This window comes from Phasianus colchicus, chromosome 4 (assembly GCF_987193195.1).
Source record: "Phasianus colchicus chromosome 4, bPhaCol1.hap1.1, whole genome shotgun sequence".
Lineage (NCBI taxonomy): Eukaryota > Metazoa > Chordata > Aves > Galliformes > Phasianidae > Phasianus > Phasianus colchicus.
Genome location: NC_143439.1, coordinates 49,187,929 through 49,211,212, shown reverse-complemented (window position 1 = coordinate 49,211,212; position 23,284 = coordinate 49,187,929). Strand labels below are relative to the sequence as shown.

Sequence of the window (23,284 nt, the reverse complement as noted above, 5' to 3'; positions counted from 1 at the left end):
TGTTGCTAAATCTTTACAAGCATTTGCAGTTCCAAAACCCTATTTTAAAAATAGTTGTGAAATGATGCTATGCTGACATCACATAAATCTTGTGATCTCAGTTCAGGACAATATCTAAAGCTCACAGGAATATCTACAGAGCTTAACAGGCTTTGGATCCGACAAAAGAGAAAACTTTCAACATGTTTAAACATCAAAATGAAAATGAAGAGTGGGATTTCAGTGGCAGTTGTGTGTCTGCTAGGATTTCTGAAAGAGTCCAAACAGTTTCAAGTATCTAAATGTCTTATCAAACCTTGCTTATCCTTACAGTTTATCCAAGAGTCACCAGTGTCAGTTACTGTCTTTGCCTGGACCAAATCTACAGGTATGACAATCCACTCCTAGGACAAAGCTGGAAGGAGACTTTAGAGTCACTTGCTATTGTTTTCCAGAATTACAAACTAGAAATATAATTAAAATTATAAAGAATTCAGGAGCAATAGGAACACTCTAGTGTTTTTGATGGTGCATTTCTATGATTCTGATGGTACAGTATTTTATATGAGACACAGGAGAAAACAAAACAAAGCAAAACACAAAAGCAGGTAAAAAATAATCTAACAACTACCGCACTCAGCAATCCCCTTTTCTTTTGTTTTAAACAGCATCCCACAATACTATATCACATTTCTGTAGTCCACCTAGAGAAACTCATGAATAATCAAGATCAAAAGAGGAGAGACATTATCCATCAGGGCTTGACTTACAATATTCTGAGTGGAAATCACAAGTGATTTTCTACTTCTTTGTATTCACTCCAAATACTTAGTGCATAGCTGCAGTAATTTCCCTCCTCCTTCCTTTCCAGAAATATGTTCCCCTTCTTAAATAGATTTACATGCCTGCTTTCTTTTATTATATCTGGCATTTCATTTCATACCTCAATACTATTGTATGAATATGCTAAAGCTAGAGTCAGCTGACATTATGGAATTACTCTGGCTGTACAGCATGTGATTACAAAACCAAGCAATTAATCAGACAACGATTTCAGTATTGTTACTATGATTTTCAATAACATAATTAACACCAATGTCTAGCTTACAATCACTGTTTCTTCAAATGTAACAACATACTCTATGACTAAGAAATTAGTTTACTGCTAACTACACTCTGTACTCTCTCCAAATCTCTCGTGCCCCTCCTCCCCCCCCCTTTTTTTTTTGTCCGTAACTTGACTGATGTCTAGTTCCTGTATTTATAATTACTTTCTCATTGCTACTGCTTGCTTCTCCAGGACTCAAACCTGCAATGTTGTAAGGTTCTAGCTCAGAACAGCATTGAAATATACATACATACCTCTTCAAGAATATGAAAAATTCCATTTCCTGCTACAAAATTATGCAAGTCCTTGACATTAGCAGGTATTTAAATGCTTTTTTTGATCAGAGCCCTAAGGTTCAATGCCTTTCAGCACTGAGCTCTCTATGCTTCACTGAACTGCTTAAATTCACAATGAATTTAATCCATGCAAAGGTTTTTCTCACACCTTTCCTTTTAAAAATTAACAAATACTCCCTCAGAAAGAATTCTTTGTATGCTTCTGTACTTCTTTCTCAACAGTGTGTTATTAAAGAGGTGACAGTTCTGTTGGAGGAGAGTTTTTTTCTCACATTTTCCGCCTACTGAAACCCAAAAAGAATTTATAAATACACAACAAAGGATCCTCAGAAGACATTTGTTTTATTTTCAGAACTAGGGATCATCAGACAAATTCCGATATCTCTCTAATTCAGAAAGTACCTACTTATTGTCCTAATTTGTGGCTGGAACAGTGCGGTGGGATACTGGCTCCATCATACCTCCCTAGCCCTTCAAGATCATCATCAGAAACATTCAAAAAGACCAGTTAAACCTATTTATTTTCCAGGAGAGTATAAAAACTCAGAGAAAGTATATTTACTTTACTATGCATGCAACTCTAAAAAGCTTTGTACTGATTTCCAGCTTTCACCCTTTTCTGCCCCTTCCTCTCCTGCCCTTTTTAGAATCTCTTACTGCTGCTGGTTCTCCAGTTTAGAGAACTGAAAGTTATAGCATTATGCAAATGCCTCTTGAGCACTGACAGACACAAGGCATCAGCCTCTTAGCTAGGAAGCCTGTGCCAGTATTTGATCACCCCCATGGAAAGGAAATATCCAAGCCTCCCCTGGCGCAGCTTTGTGCCTTTCTGTCATGTTGTATTGTTGGTTCCCAGGACCAGGGCCAGTACCTCCCTCTGTTTTCCCTCCTCACAGAGCTGCAGCAAGCAGTGGAGTCACCACAGCCTCATCTTCTCCAGACTAGGCGGGCTGAGTGTCCTCAGCCTCTCCTCAAGTGAGAGACTTTGTCACCAGCTTTTGTGCCCTCCTCTTTGTGCTCTTATGGACCTTAACATCCTTGTTAAGCCCAGAACTGCACACAATATTGAGGTGAGATTGCACCAACACTAAATAATAGCAAGAGAATAACCTCTCTGACCAGCCAGCTAAACTGTGCTTGATGCACTCCAAAATGCAGCTTGCCTGCCCTCTTGGTTGCCAGGGCACAGTGCTGACTCATGCTGAGCTGCTGTCACCATCATCTCCAGGTCCTTTTGTGCTGAGCTGCTCCCAGCCACTCATCTCCTAGCCTCTGCCTATGTCTGCCATTACTCCATCCCATGTACAGTACCCTGCATTTTCTTTTGTTGCTTATTGTACAATGTTCCAATCTATCTAGATCCCTCTGAAAGATCTCCCATCCTTTCAGAGAGTCAACAGCATCTCCCAGTTAGGTATCATACTATTCCAGTATCCAGATCATTGATAAATATGTTGAACAGGACTGGCACTAGAACTGAGCCTGGGGAAAAACTTCTAGTGATCAGCCACCAGCAGGTGTAGCCCTGTTCACTATGATCCTATGACTCCATGACTCTTTGTTTCTATGATTCTATGACACTTTGAACTCTGCCATTCAACCACTTCATTATCCACCATAGCGTGAACCAGTTTATCTCACAGTTGAACAGTTTGTCCAGAAGGATACTCTGAAGGTCAGTACCAAAATTCAGAAAGGCTGCAGTGGAATTCACTGTGGTACATAACCCTGTAAACACACCTGACTGGACTTTTCTTCTACTTATGTCCTGAATTTACATTATATTGAGTGAATATGACATGCATTCCATTGTGTTTTATGTTTTATTTTATGAATTTAAGTAAAATCAGTTAACAAATTATCATAGAAAAATACTAATCAAATCTTACATTGTGATGGACTCATTAACCTTGCACATCTAGTTTAGGGTTTTTTTTAATTACTTTCCATCGGTATTCAAAATATTACACTAAACTGAAAGCTTACAGAGAAGTCACCTGTGAAATCTAATGAGAGGTTATGGCTACTATGGGAACATTTTCATTACCAGACATTTGACTACTTAGCATCGTACTTAAATGGTAAGGTATTATGTTTCATGTCTAATTTCACTTGGATTTTATTTTCAAAAAAGATTTTTTTAAGAGTTATAACAAGGTAGTTCTATAAACCCAATGTTTTCTGTGACATCTTAATGATATTTCCCTTGTTAGGGGAAAATCCTGTTCTCAGAACACAGGTCATTCCTTGAGACCAGCAGAGGATTTAGCTAGCCTCTTACCACCAGAGCTGTAAGTTAAAATTAGCAACCGTAACTTCTGTGCTATATCATCTCATTGAAATCTCTGTATGAGCTTTACGACAGATAAGCTTACGAGAGGACTGCTACACTCTGTCCTCTTTAGTAAACAGCAAAATAAAGCAGTGTATTAAATAAACCTAGCCAGAAAAAAAAAAAAAAATAAATACTTTATGTTTTTTTGTTGGTGGTGCTTTGTTTTAAAACACTATATAGTTTCTCAAGAAAAATTCTGTAGTTATTATAGGTCCTGCAGTTTGTACCTAATTTACTCCTGTAGGTAGAAAGCGGAGAAAGGCAGACATACACACACCACTTAATTGCAGTTGTGAGGCTACTATTCAGGTCTACACAGGAGTTAAAATAGTACTCAGTCACAGAAGCACAGCACAGCTGAAGCTGGCAGGGACCTCTGGGTCACTCTGGCTCAGCCCCAGCTCCTGCAGGAACGCCAGAGCAGGTGCCCAGGCCCACTGCCAAGTGGCTTCTGAAGATTTTCAAGGAGGAGAAACCTCAGCCCCTGGGCAGCCTCTGCCAGTACTCCGTCGCCCAAACAGTACTTATTTCACATCTTGCCTACGAATGAATTTTATTTATTGTTACAACCCCAAGCAAACAATACTACTAAATAAGCATTTTATGTGAGAAATATCCAAATGCCCTTGACAAATAACTCTTGACTAAAACATCCAGTATCCAAATTTCAGTGGAGCAAAACTTTGTGAGTCTATGGAGGTATATGCTTGGCTGTGTGATTTCAGATCATTTAAGGCAGTAAATTAATTAATAAATAAACACAAATTCAGTTTTCAGTTTGGTCCTTGTCTGGAACTAAGTTGTAAGCCACTTTTTGGATTAAAGGCCTGATCCAAAAAATGCTCAGTATAAAATAGTATAGTATTTATATAAAATAGAAAAGTATTTTTCAAAAGGAGAGTCGAAACTCAGCATTTCCTATTTTCATCTTCCTTTCAGATGAGTGACCAATTACCATGGTAGCCAAATGCTTACACTTTTATTTACTTTGATCTAGCTGAGACTTGGCTTTAGTCAATGCAAAGTAGAAGAGCTTCAATAAACTGAAAAGAATGTTTCTTTCACCTGCAATTACTCCAGAGCCTTCAGGGTAATATCCTCACTTGGAAAAAGTGAGTTAACTTCCTTCAAACACAAGAGAGAATTAGTATCTGTGATGCTTTGATTTATTAATACTTGAAGTCCTGAACTCTTGTGTTAAAGGCTAGCACTGTTGACAAACCAACTTTAGTACTTAGAGCAGAGTCTAAACTTTATGTGACCTAAAAAATCCAGGCAAGTCAGTTAGCAGATGAAACTGCCACAGAAAAATCTTGTAAATCTCAGCAGGGATTCATAACATGAAGAATAGCACTTGAGTTACTCACATTTTATTGAAACAGATTTGTAAATATGACCTATGTCCTGGCCAAGTTTCAAGTTCCTATCTGCAGGGCATTGGTTTGGCTTCATAAACAAGCATGAATCTGGTTCCAAAAGTGCATTCATTTAGGTAAAAAAAAGTTTTAGATTAAACTGTTGACCTCATTCAAGATAGAGGCAACATAATCTGTGACCTTAAACTACAAATGATTGATTGCAAAAGAAATCTTTTCTTTGTAGTGTGAACAAAGAAAAAAAAAAAAAAGAAAGAAATCAAAGATCTTAGAAGGAAAGAAATTTAATGGTGAAAGTACAAGGGATGAAAATATGCTGTCTTTCAGGTCCCAAATATTTGTGCAGGAGCATGTGAAAACATTATGTTCTAAAAAAAATCTCAACATAGAACTATCATCTTTGGTAGAATGAAGAATCTATAAAATAGAGTGTTCAATGAGTCATTGCAGAAAACCAAAGAAATTATGAGAAATAAAAAAAAAAAAAAAAAAAAAAAAAAGATGATTTCATGACTATGTTATGAAGGCAAAATATATTCCTTAAGTATTCTACTACATTTTGCTACATTCAGAACTTAATAGGAAATTCAGTTTTCCCCATAATGTTTCCTGTTCTCTATTGCCATGCTCAGGAAGCATCTCACATACTTTGATTTCAGTACAAAATTTCAAAGTGGAAACCATACATGAAGTCTTGTTAGTGTTTAGAAGCATTAAAATTTCTAGGATTGTTTACATGTTTGAATACATGGATGCTTCAATAGCAAGATAGTAAGAATATGAGTGTGATTGCACACCTGATGAAGTCTTTTATTTAAATTCCCTTACCTGCCATGGGAAATTTAATAAGCAATGCGTAGAAACTAGCTGTCCTGGGTATAGCTCCCAGAGGAGAAATTACTCTTTAATAGTGTTAAGCTTGGTGGTGTGTGAATGGTTATGTGGTACTTGAAGGGAATGAACCAATTCATCTTTCAAATTAGGACCACATGCCTGAAAGTGATGTGTTCTGTCTCAAAAGAAGAAAAAGAACACAATTTTTTTTTTTTTTCAGTCACATTTACTACCATCTGATGATAAACTAACTTCTAGAAAAGGTACAGTAGAATGAGTTAAATAAATTGAGGATTTTTTTTTGTTTGTTTACTTCCAGTTAGTTTGTATTTTAAATATTAACTTACATAGAGGAAACTACTTTTGTTATTTGGAATGACTGAAGATAAGCAACAAACTCTCCTGTGCCCAACTTGAATTCTTTAGATAATTCACCCTAATCTTGTTTTGTACAGATAGCAAAACCATACTCTTTACATTTATTAGTTTTCAGAGTAGTTTTTGTTGTAGATAATTTTGGTAGTTCAAGAAAAAATAAAAAATAAATGCATTGGTATATGTGACAAATGAGAAATACTTTCATAAAAATCAAGTGTCTTCTTGCAACAGTGAACAGGAAAATCTGATTGCATTTCAGTAATATCTCAGGAACTTCTGGTATACATCCTTATCATTCATTTTCAAACTGTCAAGTTGGTCTGTGCCCAGCTCTGTGTGCCAATATTGTCTGCTCCCTTTTTGACTGGTTATTTTTCTGTGGCTAGCAAAGTTAAGAGCTAAAATCTTTAGTTCTGTCAATGAGAAATGTTATTTTTTTTTCATAAATGATGCAATATTATTCCTTAAAGAAATAGCTCTTTAAAGAATAATTTTTCAAGGAAAAATTTCCCTATCTAGTGCTGAGAGAAAGCTGTAAATGTCCATTACTGGACATTAATCCTTGACATAGACCCCACACTTCCAGGTCTCACTTGAAAGCTAAATAGAAAAGTACCTTCTCAATTCTTTCAACACCAGAACAGTGATCACTTCCAGAGGATCTCAATTTCAAGGATTCAGATGCCTTTAAGTTGTTCTGTCTTAACTATTTTCTTCAAATCATCTCTACCACAGCACTAAATTACAAGAAAAAAACACAACTAAAAATACAATCTTTATGCAGGCAGAAGTGACAAGAAAAGACAGTCACTCCATCTTTGTATGGCAGAAACAAATCTCATATTCTTCTGCCCCTGAGGATTCACAGGACATATTAAAAATTACTGCTCAACCTATGGGTTTAGTGATTCATTATTCTCTTTCCTATTTTATATCCTCAGACTGTATTCAGAGAAAACAGCTGTGGTGCTGGGGAAGGACAGTGACTTTTAGATCCCTGTGCTTTCCTTGAATCTCTGAGGTTGTCAGATATCATCACTGCCATTCCTCACTCCCTTTCTTCTAAGAACCTATTTATGGATGACCAGGAATTTCAGTATGTCATTTACTGCATTACTAGCTTCTGCCTTCTGCTTTGTAAATATTTATATCGGTTGGACATTCGCTCAGCTATGAAATAGTCTTCTAGCCACTGACTGTGTTCGGTAAAGTCCTAATCAGAGTTTTAGGCAATGTGTACATGAATCCATTTCCACTAAGTTAAGCCACACTCTTCTTCCTAAATTAGGTTTAAGTTCTCAGGTGTCCAGTCTGGCTCCTTATATGGCCACACAAGTGCTTGTGCCAGAACAAAAGACATCAGAGGGACAGGAACAAATACCAGGCAAGCTTTTCATCAGCATCTTATGGAAAATTGAATCTCTAACATGTGTTTGCTGGTTTTTGTTTGTTTGTTTGTTTGTTTTTTGTTTTGTGGCACATACCTACAGCAAATATACTGACATAACAATGTCCTCATCAAAATATAAATTACTTTCAACAGCAGTTTGCTTGTATCATAAAAAACACTATTCCAAATAAGATTTACCAAAGACAAACTTATTTCAATGAGACTTTAGGGATTCTGTCACTGCTCCTCCCTTAGAAACTCAAACGATTTCAAAGCTGAAAGAGAGGGATTATGACACATATCTCAAGAATCTTTGTTATAACATTTTCTTTTAGTAAGTTCATTCACAATTCTTACGCTGGTAAGAACTCTTCTCTTTGTGGAGAATATTGTGAGCAACAAAAAAAGAATAAAAAGGAGACATTCAATTGTCACCTTTCTGGCTCACTTCCTGATTCAATTTCAGATACTAAACCAAATATTTTCCTCCCTGATTTTAATTCCAGTTTGTTTGGTATCATCTAATATTTCTTTGCTTTGACAGTTACTTTAGATAAAATGTGTAATCTTCACTTGTTCCTTCCAGCTCTTTCAATTTTACAGATTTCTTTCCTACTGGCATGCAAAGTAAATTAATTTTAATGTGAATTTACAGAATATGTCTAAAGCATGTCAGCAGAAAGTTGCTGAAATACCACGTACTGGCTTTAGAAAAAGTGTCTCTTCAAAGAATTATTTTAGACACCACAAATCTCGGCAGGCTAATATGAATCTAATGATAGCATTTTAGGCAATGACAAGAATGAAACAATGAGAGATAAACCCTTGAATTAAGTCTGTATTTTAATTTTGATTATTGGCAATTAGCAGATTAACAAACTGAATTAGAGTTCCTAGTGAATTTTTCCTAAAGGTTCAAGAAGTAAGAGAGCAGCAACTCAGAGTACACACAGATTATATTTGTAAAGTTTTATGCCTTTCCTTGCTGGTTCCTGGGATAATGAAAATGTGTCAGTCTTCAAGAATTCTATTAAAGAACAGAAATGTTTGCTGAAAGTTTTTCCTAATGGCCATAAACAAGATCTTTTTCACTTCTATGTACAAACTTTGAAATAGAATTCATAAATTTTATCGTTAAGGTTTATGGAAAATATAGTACAATATTATGAAATTAATGGGCCGTTGCATTCTGAACTGTGTAAAAGACATGCTCATAATAATACATTACCTTTAGATCTAAATTCCAAAATCAGCCTTATGGAACATTCAAAGCATTCACTGTAATAACCATAGAAAATATGAAGACATGGTGAAAACCAATCTAATTTATATACTATATGTTTAAACAAAATAAAAGTTATTGAATAATGAATTCATCCCACACACATCTCTTCAAAAACCAAGAGTGCAAATGATTTGTATCTAAAAATATTATATATCCATACTTCTACAACTAAAATATTATGATATGTTATATAAACCCACAAACAGATACAAACGAAGAATGAAGGCTGAATTCCTTAAAGTAATTATCCCTGAGAAACACTGAAACTTCAGAGATTACAAGTGCAGTGTAGTAAAGACAGTGTGAGAATCTTAGCAGAAATTCAGAGTATTTGCAGAAGAGCAAACTACATTTGAGACAACACACAAAAGCGTTTAACAAGCAGAAGCACACCAATCACATTTAAAAATTCAAGACATATCCCTAACAGCAACATTTGAAACATTACGAAATTTTCTTCTGGGATAATATTTGAAGATAAAAGTACGTTATATATGTTCAAATAAATATTATCATCTAATCCTATACAAGTAATAGAAACAAAGGCCCAGAAAGGATTTACCACAATAAAGAAGGTGGCTGTGGTTATTAATATTTATTCTCCTTACAGAATATGTGTTCCAGTAATGTGCTACATTGCACACGATGTAGTTGGACTGCATCAGCATTAATTAATTGATGACCTTTGCCACCAAACAGTTAAAAATCTAAGAATAAGAGGAGAAACAACAGATGGGAAGATACAGACAGATGGGAAACTACCAAAAAATGTAGTATTGGTCAGCACGATGGCCTGCTTGTCTCAGACCTCCAGCTGTCTAATCTTTTGTCAAGACTTACATGAGCAGCACTGAAGCAGAGAGTTTTAAGGAGGATTTTGAAGGAGAACGATGAAAAAGCTGCTCAGATTTAAGTGGTATCTTCTCCGTCAGATAAGAAGCAAAATCAGAGATAACATGAACGTGAGCAATAGATAAAGTCACCAACGTCTGGTAGGAGCTAAGAATTATATGTAATATTTGGGGCAAGGTGAGGATAGTGAATCAAAGGCCTTGAAAATGAGGACAAACGACCCGCATTTGGCATAAAATGGAGAGATGTAGGAACTGAGAAACAAGGCTCAAAGAATGAAACTACAAAAATGATATTTTTATTAACAATATGAAGCAGATGCTCTGGAAGGAGATAAGTTTTGTTTTTCACAGTTAGACATTTAAAGATTGGATAGAAGAGATGGAAAATAAAAACCCTTTCTTAAAAATATGATTTAATAATTAATATTTCTAAGTAAGCCTATGTAAGACTAAAAATCCCTTTTGCTGTTAATATACACAGTTATTATACACAGTTATATACACAATTGCCCTTGAGCAATTTTCATCCTAGCACAAGAATCTGCTTTTTTAATGCATCTGAATGTCATCTGGATATACCATTTGCCAGAAATTATATATCCACTGTTGAAAATACTAGTTACCAGAAGAATTTCTGTGTCCTTGGACAAGCAACTATTTTTGCCTATGGGGCAGGCTGGTCCTAGTTAGCTTTTCTATCCTTTCTGCAACACTCCCTATAATACTTTCTTATAATGACTTTTATAGCTCTTACTAATGAACACTTCCCGTCTTTGCAGCACCAAACAAGGGATGAGTGACACCAGAGCTGTTCTGGGCAGACTTGTAAGATTTGTCCTGCTGATACTATATACCTTTCTGATTCTGACTAGCTTATGCATGCAATATAATGTACTTTATAAGCAGAGAGATTTTGCCTGCAAAATCTATTTATTGTTTAAATCTCTCATAAGAAAAAAATGGTGCAAGGTGCTTTTAACAGTGTCCAATAATTGCATTTACATGTGACATTTCCAGTCCTGACACTGATTCCTACCTCAAAGGAAGCTAAGATTAGGAAGAGCAGTAAGAAGTAATCTACCTCCTACTTCCGAAGTTTCAGATGTCTTATCAGGAAACACAATAAGTATACATAATTGAGATATTTAATCACTTAACACTGTTGTAATGAATAAATTATGCCCAGCTCAGACTGAAAAGGGTCTATTTAAACTCATTCTTTGTTGAAATATTAACTAGGTTTGGAAAGATTTTAAATAAAAATGCTAAATAATAAAACATGGACTGATTTTCTTCTATCCCACAAATTGAATACAAAATGAGTCCAAAAGATTGTCATTTCTTACATTATTATTACAAGTTGAGTTTTTACGTAACATACCAAATCTTGAGGTTTACAAAATTTGTCTTAGTCTGATTAGTCCATATATAATTTAGCCCTAAAAGAGGCAACACAAACAAACAAAAAAAAACTTATAAGAAATAACATGAGAATTTCAGAGGAAAAGTACACATTCGTTTATACATTTTATAGTAATCCTACATTCCAGAAAATTATCTGAAGAACACTACAGTTAACAACACAGAGGGCTCTGTAGCTTTATATGGAAACCAAAAAAAAACAAGAACTGAAAGGAAAAATATATTAAAAGCAATTTTGGGAGACTGGACAGTACTACTGAAAAATTTTTACATCAAATTTCATTTGCCAAACAAATCAGAGCAGTTTTCATTTTAACATAAAAATCTACCTTATAGTAAAAATACTTCACAGATAATTATAACATCAGTCTGATCATCGCTAACTGTTCTGCCTTCATGTGACCAATATAAGATATGAAAACACTTCTTTCTTCTAATAACCATAAGGCTGGGGAACACTTACACTTTTAAAGTATCTGTCATGTGACAGATAGCAGCAGAGGGGCAGTCTGATAAAATGGCAGCTGACATGGAAGAGTGGATGAAGCAAAGATGTGTCAATGAATTCCTTCATGTGAAAAAAACTGCACACAGTGACAGTAGGTCACCTCCAATGGTGCAGATTCTCATGAGTGTGGTATGCAGGCTCTTCTTGCTCACTAGTGATAATACATAGCCAGTGGTGGTGACTGTGTTGAAAAAGAGTGTTTTATAGCTGAGAATTTTCTATGTCTAGTAGTAGTATTGTGCTCTTTCTAGCTATTGTAGTCTCAATGGAAATAAATAGGAGGCATTACTTTTGGAGTGGTCTATATATGATGGAAAAGAGCAGATTTTCTGTTTTCTTTTGCTCAAGGTGTTTTTCATCTTTTGTCTCTCATTTTATGACAAAATTCTGCCATTTCAGCAAGTATGATGCTTGTGGATGCTTGTCCTTTTTTATATATATAATGTAAAAGAAGAAAAAAATAATCCATATAAATTAAAAAATAATGAAATTTACTAAATTAACTTCCAAATCTTTGGAAATTATTTGTTTGCTTTTTGTTTATTTGTTTATAAGAATAAATTCAGTCAAATTTGCATGCTTCAAATGTTTGAGCTTCTAATGAAACCCTAATTTTTAATAGAAAAAATATTTTAGTAGATTTTTCTGAACACCAGCAGTACCATAAACATATCTTCCACTTTCTATATTTCCATACGTCTGTAACATAATTATATTGCTAGATCCACAGATAATTCTCTTATGATATATTTCTTAAGCCATCTAAAGTCTTTATATGAAAGACTAAAAAGAAGAAAGTACAAAGGATATGGGTAATTTTAACATATATTAGAAAAAGAGTATCTATGGATTATGCAGAATCCATAGATAATACATTCTGCATTTTCCATAGATAATGAAGACATGGAACTTAAAATATAGGCGTATGAATACATTGATACTAATGGCGAGGCATTATATAATATAATATAATATAATATAATATAATATAATATAATATAATATAATATAATATAATATAATATAATATACAATATGGCACTTTTTCTCAGAAAATGGAGGCAGGCAATTATTTCATTATCATCATCACATTCTTTGCTTCTGACCACTACTGCTGCACTCAGTAATGTTAATTTCAGTTCTGGCACATTCATATGGATAATCTGACAGTGTGGATCAGATCCTGATTCAAGTTGCCCTGCTCTGAATTCAGCTTCACTTGAGCAGTGAAGGAACTGTGGTCTTCCACTAGGCTTTAAACAGAATATGAATTAGGATCAGTGAGCAGTTCTGATTTATTCTCATGCATCAACCTGAATATATGCAGGAGAGCCACAGTCCTGCATTCATAAATGTTATAGTTGAACTGAAAGAACATAACACCCTATGAAACATCTCTGTTTCCAAAAACTCATAAATGCTTTCACAGTCATCACTGAACAGCATTGCTGGGATTGGAACCAATGTATTGCTCCTGCAGTTCATTTTTTATCGTTTGCTTATTTTGATATATTTTTAAAGCATAGCTCCTAGGAAGGGATTCATCATTTTTAGATGATTATTTTCTGCCTTGTGGAACAATCTCAGTAGGTGGTCCAGGCACACAGACATGGGAAGCTAAAAGCCCAGAAAATGGAAAACTGCTATAGATCACAAGTGCATCCATAATGAAGCAATAGCTGAGTCAGGTTTCTAAGGTTGACGTTTTTGAACTTGTCTGAATTCATGAATGTATGCCTAAACCTTCTGCTGCTTCTTTTTTTTTAATATGAATTTTCATTTTCCCCTAACTGGAACATAGCTTAGAGATATTTGAAAAATAATCATTTGATGGAAAACTGTCATGTAAGCAATTGTCAATTCATGACATGACAAGTCATGTTTTCCTCCCTCATATTTCTTTGATAAAGACTTCATCAAGTATATTCAGAATTTCAGTTTAGCCAAAGTACTTAGAAAAGTGTTTGACTGTGAAGTGAATGAGTGAAAGAGGCTTGGAAATGGTAAATGATAGTGTATGGTTGATAAGGTACTATACGGTGCTATGCACCAGCAGAATCCCTAACCTTTGCCTGAGATTTTACATCAGGACAAAGTAGACACAGGTGAGAGCCCTCTTTTTCAGAATGAAAATAAAGCTCTTGCTTGCATCAAGGAACACCCTGAGAATGGGCTCAATTTAGAGAGAAGCAAATATTGCCTGATATGCACCATTTCAGACATAAGAAATAGCGATAGTCACTGAATGGAAGTCGTCAGCATTAAACTAAACCCCCTCTGTGAGCAGCATGTCTTTTCAGGATTAACAATTTATGAAGTTAATGCAAATCTAAGTATGCAGCTGTCCTTTTCTATATTTAATAACCAAAAAGAAAACGTCACCAAGTAAAGGGGAAAAAAGCTGCTTCTCAGCTGGGTCTGCACAGAAAACAGTAGCTGTGTTATTTTCTGAGACGTAGAATGGTACTAATTTTGTCATGGGGCAAATATATAATGTCAAATATATAAGATAGACAAAAATTTTAATCCATTTTCCCTTCGTTTTATAATTAAACTGTTCTTTGAATGAACTTTTTAAAACTGATCATAAGATACATATGACTTTATGTGTCATGGTGTAGTATAAACAAGCATTGCTACTCTAAATGTTCCAATATTCCATTGAATATTTTTTTTTTATTCCATTGAATAGTTTTACACAAGAATTAATACATAATGCCTATCTTTCCATAGTCATTTAAGCATGAAGAATCCTGAAGTGTTTCTCAAAATTATAAACACAAAGGAAAACCTCTCAGTGTTTAAATGCAGAAATCCTGTGTGTGAGCTCTGTATATTTCTGTTCACTATGGGTTTGGCAGTGGGTTCACAATAAATACTTTGATAAGAATAGAATTTGCAGCTGCATTAAAAGTTTAATTCTAAGCAATAAATATTTTGTTAAGACATCAACACAACTTCTCAGCCTTTTGAAGAGTTTTGTGTAACTTTTATACCAGTGATGTGCAAAAAGCCAGAGAAGAAGAGAACTGATCCACAAACACAAAAGTAGCTACAGCTTTGACTAAATGGGAGGTGAAGATGCACTGCAAATTGAATTGTTGAGCTAGAGAAAAGTGACAAGTGGCTTCCCCAAGGAATCATTCTTGAGAGGAGAGTCTCATTTAATATTAGTAGTAATGACCTCTGTGAAATAGCATGCTGCTAAAATATGTTGTTGACACAAATTGTAAGATATGGCCATTAAGAGGGAAGTTCAGGACATCATATTGGGGAAGTGAAGAAATGCCGTAGACCAAAATGATAAAATCAGGATTAAGATTCTGAATGTTATTAATTTTTTCCTTAAGCATCTAAGCTGGGAAAAAAAGGAGAAGAAATAACTGGTTGTGCTAATTGATCACAGTGCCTCTGAATAAAGTAATGTAGACATTTAAAGAGTAAGATCATGCAATTCCTCAGCAAGACAAGTAAGGCGCTCCCAGAAAAATACTGAGCAGCTCTATGAGGGAAAGGTAAGTCCTGACCCAGAAGATCACATTTAATTACAGCTTTCCAAACTCATGAAAGACAGTTTCAAACCAAAGGAGCTGTAGGAAGAGCTACTATCTTGCTTTTCTCTCTCTTTCTTTCTTTTCTTTGTTTTCTTTCTTTTCTTTCTTTCTTTCTTTCCTTTCTTTCTCGTTTTTGTTCTTTTTTTAATTTTTTTTTTGTTTCAGAAATGAGAGTTGGTATGAGTACTGTAGCTTTTTAACAAGCAAAACAAGGAGTTTTTTTGAAGTTTGATACATTTATGATCCGGGGTGTGTATTAATGCTTGTGATAGCATAGGAATGAATTGTACACACTGCATCTTTACAGACCTTTTCCCTTCCAAGTGACCCAGTGAATGCACCAGGCAGAAGCAATCCTTCCTCCCTTTTCTCAGCCTATATAAAAGATTGCAGAATACAAGCTTAAGGGAAAACAAATTCAACGCTTGCTATCATGATTCCGTGCCCAAACTGAAACCAGTCAGCTATACATAACATATTTTTATATAACTCCTGCATCTTGATCAGAAAAGCAAACAAACAAAACACACAACCTAATAAGAGTTTCTGAGATTTTGCTCAGTAGTTCCCAGTAGCACACATATTACAATGTGATACTGAGAACACGGGAATTTTGGCCAACCTATGGGTCCAAGACCCTTTGCCATCCCCAGGAAGAAAGGCTACAAAATACTTTGAAGCCAAAGGAGAATAAGAAAAACAGAAGAGTAGAAAAAAATATTTTACACTTCAGACTTTCTATTGATGCAAGATAGAGGATGAGACTGCATTAGAAGAGCTGCTGGATTTGACCAACTTTGTTTATCTATTTAAAGCAAAACTTGATTCCCTTGATCATTTGATAACAGATGTCTGTCTTATCAGCTCAATTTGAGTGTAATGACTGTGGGTCTACTATTCGGTGAAACCATTATCATAATTGCTGAATATGTACCAATATACACTGTTGATTTCCTAAGATTTCATCACCTCAGTGGTTGTCAGTCTCAGCACTCTCTGCACTGTTTCCTCCTCCCACATTCTCTTTAATTTTCTTAGCATAGGGCAGGTAGTGGAATATGATGCTTGTGCTGCTATCTCTGCTGCTGTTGCTTCTACATCCAATGAAATGTGAGATAAGTTGTTAAGCTATTGTGAGAATATCATACATTATGAAAAAGTTTATTATAAAAAACTATGCAGAAATGCTATTTTCAATATAAAAATAGTTTCACTTCATCACAAAAGTCTGCATAGGACCAGTTAAAAGTCTGGTAAAAATCATATTCCAGGGTCATTAATACTACAAGTTCATAAACAAATATAATAATCTTTCTTCTAATTCAATAATGCAGCTGTTCCCCAGTGTATCTGTAGTAGATATCAGTTACTCTGAAAACAACAGTCAACCATGTCTCTTTCCGAGGCAAAGTGAAACATACATCTATCCTTTGAAGATCTCAGTAGCAACTGAGTGTAATACGACGTTCACTACCGACTGGTACTAAATATATGCTCAAGGGAGACGAATTTTGGAAGTTTCTTCCATGTTCATCCTGAAAACTCAAGTTTTTTGTTTTTTGTTTTTTGTTTTTTTTTTTCCAAACAAAAACCTCAACATCTTCATTGAAAACAAGTATGTTGAAAAACTAAGGAAGAAGCATTTCCTAATCCTATAAGGTAAAGTGATAAAAAGCCAGCCAAAAGTATAATGAGATAACAAATACAGCCTAATTGGTGATAAAATGTCAATATTCCAATAGATACATACCAGCAGTCCATTAGATTTAATTAGGCTTTCTCAGCAAGCAATAAATCATGCAAAAGGCAAACTGGAAACGAAATCAGCTAACTGATGTGAAACACTCATGGGCTGGTTTACCAAAACTAATCTCTGGACAAATTAAGGACCAGCACAGACATGTTAAGCTGAGGATTTGAAAAAAAGACCAATGTCTAATATTAGTACAGGATTAAGAGATTACACATGAAGATCTAAAGGCACCATTGATCTGCTTGGGTTTTAATTATGATCTCATTTATTGATATTGTAAATAAGCGTTCGGAAAGATTTGAATGAAGTGAAGCACTAGACTGGAAAACCAGGCTGCTTAAACACAACCAGGTTATAGAAACTGTTAATAATTAGTGTGCAGCAAGAAAATGCTGCAGCTTCATCCTGTGTTCAGAAGGGATCAATACGCCTGCCTCTGTACACACTAGATTAAAACCTACAGTTCACAGGGCATGAAAGGAAAATGAAATGCAAATGACTCAGAGGCCTCATTTGCAGAATTAGGGCAGAAGATTGGGAAGTGCAACATGAACTGATTGAAAACATAAAAACAAAAAAGCAGAGAGTATGCAACTATGAAATAATCAAAGTACTTTTTCTTGGATTTTACTAAACAGTGAAAATCCAATTGGACATAATTCATCTGTCTAAATTAAAATTACTTTTAGATTGAGATCAAGGATGGGATTTTATGTTTCCATGACTCTTTATGAAAAGATGTCTGAAAAAAATGTGACATTTTAAAAAGCTTTCATCACGGACATAAGGAAGAAAAAGAAGTGGAGGTTTTGTGCTAAAATTTGGTAGAAGCCAAAGCATGACAGGATGAAGAGAATGCAAGAAAACACACTTTCAGACCAAACATAAAAAAAACAATTTAAAATATTTTTTTCCCAAATTTATCTAAATAGTTGAGCTTCTATTTTATTTAAAATGTATCTGATGAAAATGGAATAGAACTGACACAGAGTTCAATTTCCCACAAGTTAGATATGCTCCAGTCATGTGCAAAGCGCAGTAAATAATTTTCATTTTTTCAAAAGTGATGGTCTGACAGTTTGCATTAAGTACTGAGACAGGCATTCAGTCTGCACAGTATGAATAGGATGGGAATGGTGGGAGAGAATTTTCTGGGTTTGCTTTTTTCTTTTCTTTTTTTTTTTTTTTTTGGCATCCTGGTAAAATTGTATATTCTTTTAAATTCCTGGCCTTAATCTACCCTCTGGGAAATTACGGGAAGGAGGAAAGAGAGAGGAAGTTAGAAGTAAAGTTTGACAAATGTTTGCTGCATATAATTATTACTTTGAGCTTGCTTTCTTTTAACTATATATTAACATTCTGTGAAATTATCTCAGTGGTAAAAACGCTAACTGGAACGATGATTTGCAGTGAATAATGGAGAATAGCAGCAGAAAATAAGCTTTCAATTTGTAATCCTGTAAACTCTCAATTTGTCTCTCTCTGTGGGAGATTGCCTTAATGTAGTATCAAAAATATTTAAAATTGAAAGTTAATAACCCATCTGTCAGCACAGTAAAAATAAGTTGAATATTGGCCTTTTTAATAGTTGTGCTTGACATATGCATAAAATTGATTAAGGAAGAGAAATTCTGTACTTTTAAAATAATTCTGCTATTAAAATAATTACCTAATCTTCTTCTGTATCCCACACCTTTCTCTGTCAAACAGCACTGTGATTTCCTCTGTAAAATATGACCTCTCAAAAGAAGCCATATTCAGCTTGGAAAAAGTGGTCCTAGAGTTCAGTATAGATCTGGATTGGGTATCCTGTACCCTCTGAGTATCCCATGGATCTTTGCTCCACGTTTGCAAAATATTTGCCCGATCTACTTAAAAGAAAAGTCTCCTAGAGATGCTACTTTTCCAGTTGTGCTTCATTTCTTGACATTGCAAATGGCTTAATTCAAATCCAGGTGTCAATAACACATGGCTCACAAAGTCTACAACAATATTGTGAGAACAAAAGTAGTGCTTAATATAATGTGCTGCAGTCAGGAGTATAGATTTATTAAGTTCTTTTCACTCCGATAACAACCATTTGCTCAGTTAAGCTTGGGCCAATCCAAGTTACGGGCAGATAACATGTTACAGCAATAAATATCTACGACATATTTTCAGTACTATACCTTATCACCAATGTACTGCTAACAAGCATCAAGTATATCATTTCTGGCATGAGATGAGCTTCATCAGCAGTAGCTTGGAGATATGCTCCACTTCACCATACAGACCTGCCCTATGGGAGGGAAAGGATATTCAAATAATGGTATACCTCAAGCAGCTCATTTTTCATTTTGTTCTTCATTATTGATTTGGAGATGTTCTTTGTATTTTCCAGTTGTAGAAATTGAAGCCTCTCCATACAACATAATAATCTATGTGATTATTATGTTTTATATGTATTACTATTACACCAGTAAACTATGGATCTACATGGGAAAATTTACTAAATGATAATCATAGAATCATAATTGATCAGGTTGGAAAAGACCTTAAAGATCATCAAGTCCAACCACAGCTTAACCTTACTACCCTAACTCTAACAACCCTCTGCTAAATCATGTCCCTGAGCACCACATCCAAACGGTTTTTAAACACATCCAGGGATGGTGACTCAACCACCTCCCTGGGCAGCCTATTCCAGTGCTTAACAACCCTTTCTGTAAAGAATTTTTTCCTGATATCCAACCTAAACTTATCCTGGTGCAACTTAAGGACATTCTCCCTCAACCTGTCACCAGTGAGAAGAGACCAAACCCACTCTCGCTGTAAGAACCTTTCAGATATTGGAAGAGAGCAATGAAGGCTCCCCTCAGCCTCCTTTTCCCCAGACTAAACAGCTCCATTTCCTTCAGTCACTCCTCATAGGGCATATTCTCCAAGCCCTTCTCAAGCCTTCTTTGGTGGGAGATAATATTTAGGTATTGTGTGGTTTCTGTGGACCTTGTCATCTGTCACTTTCTGATAAATAAGGACTGTTAAACTTCCATTTTTTCACTAAATTTCCTGTTAAAGTCTGTGTTTTTCCTGGGGGATAAAGATATTGAAAAAGTAGAACTCTACGTAGAAGTTTACTTGCTGGATTTTTTTCATGATTACATTCATAAATATAGCATTGATGCTAGAGATCAACCTTCTGAAAGTATTAAAGCACTTAGCTATTCAAATTAGCTATTCAAATTATTGAATAAAATAACTCTGAGAAAATTCTTTAGTTAGGATTTGTACACCAGGGCTGCTGCAGCTTTCTTAGACTGATGTAGACTACGTATAAATCTAGGCCATTTCTGGTATTAGCTTGAAAATCTAATTGGTTTGATTATTAAATTTGAGTTCAGTAAAGAATAATTTGCTGATTTGACCTTGCTGTGATAGAGTGCTTAATATTTGCTCATTTAAAAACTATATACAGTAGCCTAGGTTTAGTGATGTGTTGTTGTAAGTGTTCTATCAAATCTTACTAATGCTGTCACATTATGTGAAACAATAATTTGGTTCATAACTTTGGAGGGACAAGAAGACATTAAACTCTCACATAAATCAGCCTTTGTTTATCACAATGATCCTGCACTGAGCTTTTCTCAAGGAAGTTACAGACCCAGAATTAAGTATGATCTGATGCTTGTGATCCACCCTGAAAAATAGTTAAATTAATAGCTACAAATTATTCACCCTATGGGAGTTGAAAATTTGAGGAAGAATTTGTCATTTAAATCCTGTTTCAAGCTACTTATGTACGTTGATGAAAATAATAGAAACAAACCATCACTATTAAACCTGATCAATACATGACAGTAACCAAGCTGAGAAAGCACATTGGTGGTGTTTACTGAAAATTGCTCATATATTTTTGTTGATACATATACTGTCTTAATAACCATTGAAAATTATCCCAGGAGAAAACCTATTTGGTATTTTCTGAAAGTAAAGTCTGTACTCATGAAATGAACACCACATACTGCCCAAATCAGCTGCAGAGGTATCTCTGAAGTATTTTCTGGTAATGGAATAAAAGCTATTTAAGCTGTGAAAGCTAGATAGAGGATTGAAAGTAAGGTATGCCTATACAACCCAGAGCTATTTCTCTAAGCCCTAGAGGTAGCTTCATAATACAGACTCAGCAAGGCTAGATGAAACTTACAGAATCACTAAGGTGAGAAGGGGACTCTGGGAATTTTCTACTCCAAACCCCTGCTCAAAGCAGGTCAACATAGTTGTCCAGGGCTCTGTCCTAGAAGACGACTTCATAATCTCTAAGGGCAACCCGTGCCAACATTCATCCAATAAATCTGAAAAGCGTGTTTTTTTGTTTTATTTTTTAATGTTTAAATGGAATTCCTTTTACTTCAAGTTCTGCTAATTGCTCTTGTCCTGTCACTGGGCAAAACTGAGAGGGGTCTTGTTTCAATTTCTTTATTTTCTCCCACCAAGCGTTTATGTATATCAATAAAATTCCCCCAGAGTCTTTTCCTCCTTAAGTTAAACTCTCCTAGCTCCCTCCACCTCTTCCTAAATGACAGATACTGTAAGATTGTAATTATCTTTGTGGCTAGACCTGCTCCAGAACACATCCATGTCTTTTTTGTGCTGGGGACCCCAGCGCAGAACACAGAATTCCAGACACACCTCACCAGTTTTGAGTAGCTGAGCCATGATCGGGATGTATCATAACATGAAAGAATTTTGCTACCTGGGTTTGTTGCTTAGTCTCTTGATTTTATAGGTGACTGTAGGTGGTTGACAGAAGACTAAAAGCCATGTTTAATAAAGTGTGAAGAAAGAATCACTAATAGCTTTTACTATTAATTCTTGCTCTTTCATTGGTTGTAAGCAGTTCATTTTCACTTACTAATTACAAAATAAAAAGTTGAAAAAAATGTATGGTACTCCTTTTACATTATCAGAATTCTGTATCACATGGGAGAAAATTCTTAGATTATCTGAACTAACCTGTAGAGGACCAAGGGCACAACTTCACTTACTCAGGTCAGGAGTCATAAAAGAAATATTCCTCAATATTGATAAAATTTATTTTAATTGTATTTTCTCAATTTAGAGTTTTGCACGGGATTCTTATGGAGAAAACCATGTGGAAATCCAGAAGAAACTCAAGGAAGAGCTGTCAAAATCATACACCTATAACCTGGAATGTGTAATCCCAGTCAGTGCTTCAAGAAAACTTTACCATGGAGATTCATGACAGAAGTAGCTACTGAAGCAGTGGCTTCATAGCATTTGCGAGGCTGGCAACTCATCAAAATTCACAAACCTTGTATGGTAGCTCTGGGGAGTAACGGATTATTCTAGTCTCCATTACTGTACAGAAGGTAGGAAAGGGAAGAAGATAAAGAATGGCCCTATCAACCTATTAGGTTGATAACTTATCTTAAAAAACTGCTCAATATATCATCACAATTAGCGTTTGCTTCAAAGTTTTCTTTTCCTCTATGAGTGCACTCGTCATCACCTATGCTGCCTTAATCCTTTCAGACAAAGAACAACAATGCTTCGATATTTCAAAATAAATAAATAAATAAAGAATAGTTGTAATTATGGAAGACTTTTATTAAACTATCAAAATATTATACCATTTCTAATAGCCATACCTGCTAAATACAAAAATGAGAAATAGAAGTGCATGTGTGTAGCATTACTTCTACTACTACATCAGAAATGTAAGATTCAGGAAGCAGTTCAAAGTATCCCTGTTTCAGGTATCTTTTTTTCCTATTTATGATACTTGTGTCACTGCTTTTACAGTATCACTAGCGTACTCTATGGAAAAGTGTTTTACTTACTAATAGAAAAATGGGCAATAAGCCTCTATTTATAAAACAGGAAATAAGTGATTCTGAAATCACTGTCTGTTGGAAATATTGTAAATGTCATGTATGATAGTTCATTTCTTTTGTTCATCGACTGTTCAATATAGATAATATGAATATGTTCTAATAAACTAAATTTAGCACCTATAAATATTCACAAGGAAAATGCTTTTCCTTCAGGGCATATATTCATTAGTTCTACCTAACAAGTACCATCCCGCTAAATTCAGCATGAATCCAGCTAAATTCCATGATGAGAAATTGATATTATCTATTCATGGTGTAAGGTTTGTAATTTGTGACTGAATACTGTTTGGGGTTATTTTAGATATGAGGCAACGATTT

General features: G+C 35.0%; 1 protein-coding gene across 1 annotated transcript in view; it reads right to left on the bottom strand.

Moving 5' to 3' along the window:
- Positions 1-23,284, bottom strand: part of KCTD8 (potassium channel tetramerization domain containing 8) — an 84,594-nt gene that overhangs the window by 2,357 nt on the left and 58,953 nt on the right. The window lies entirely within an intron of this gene.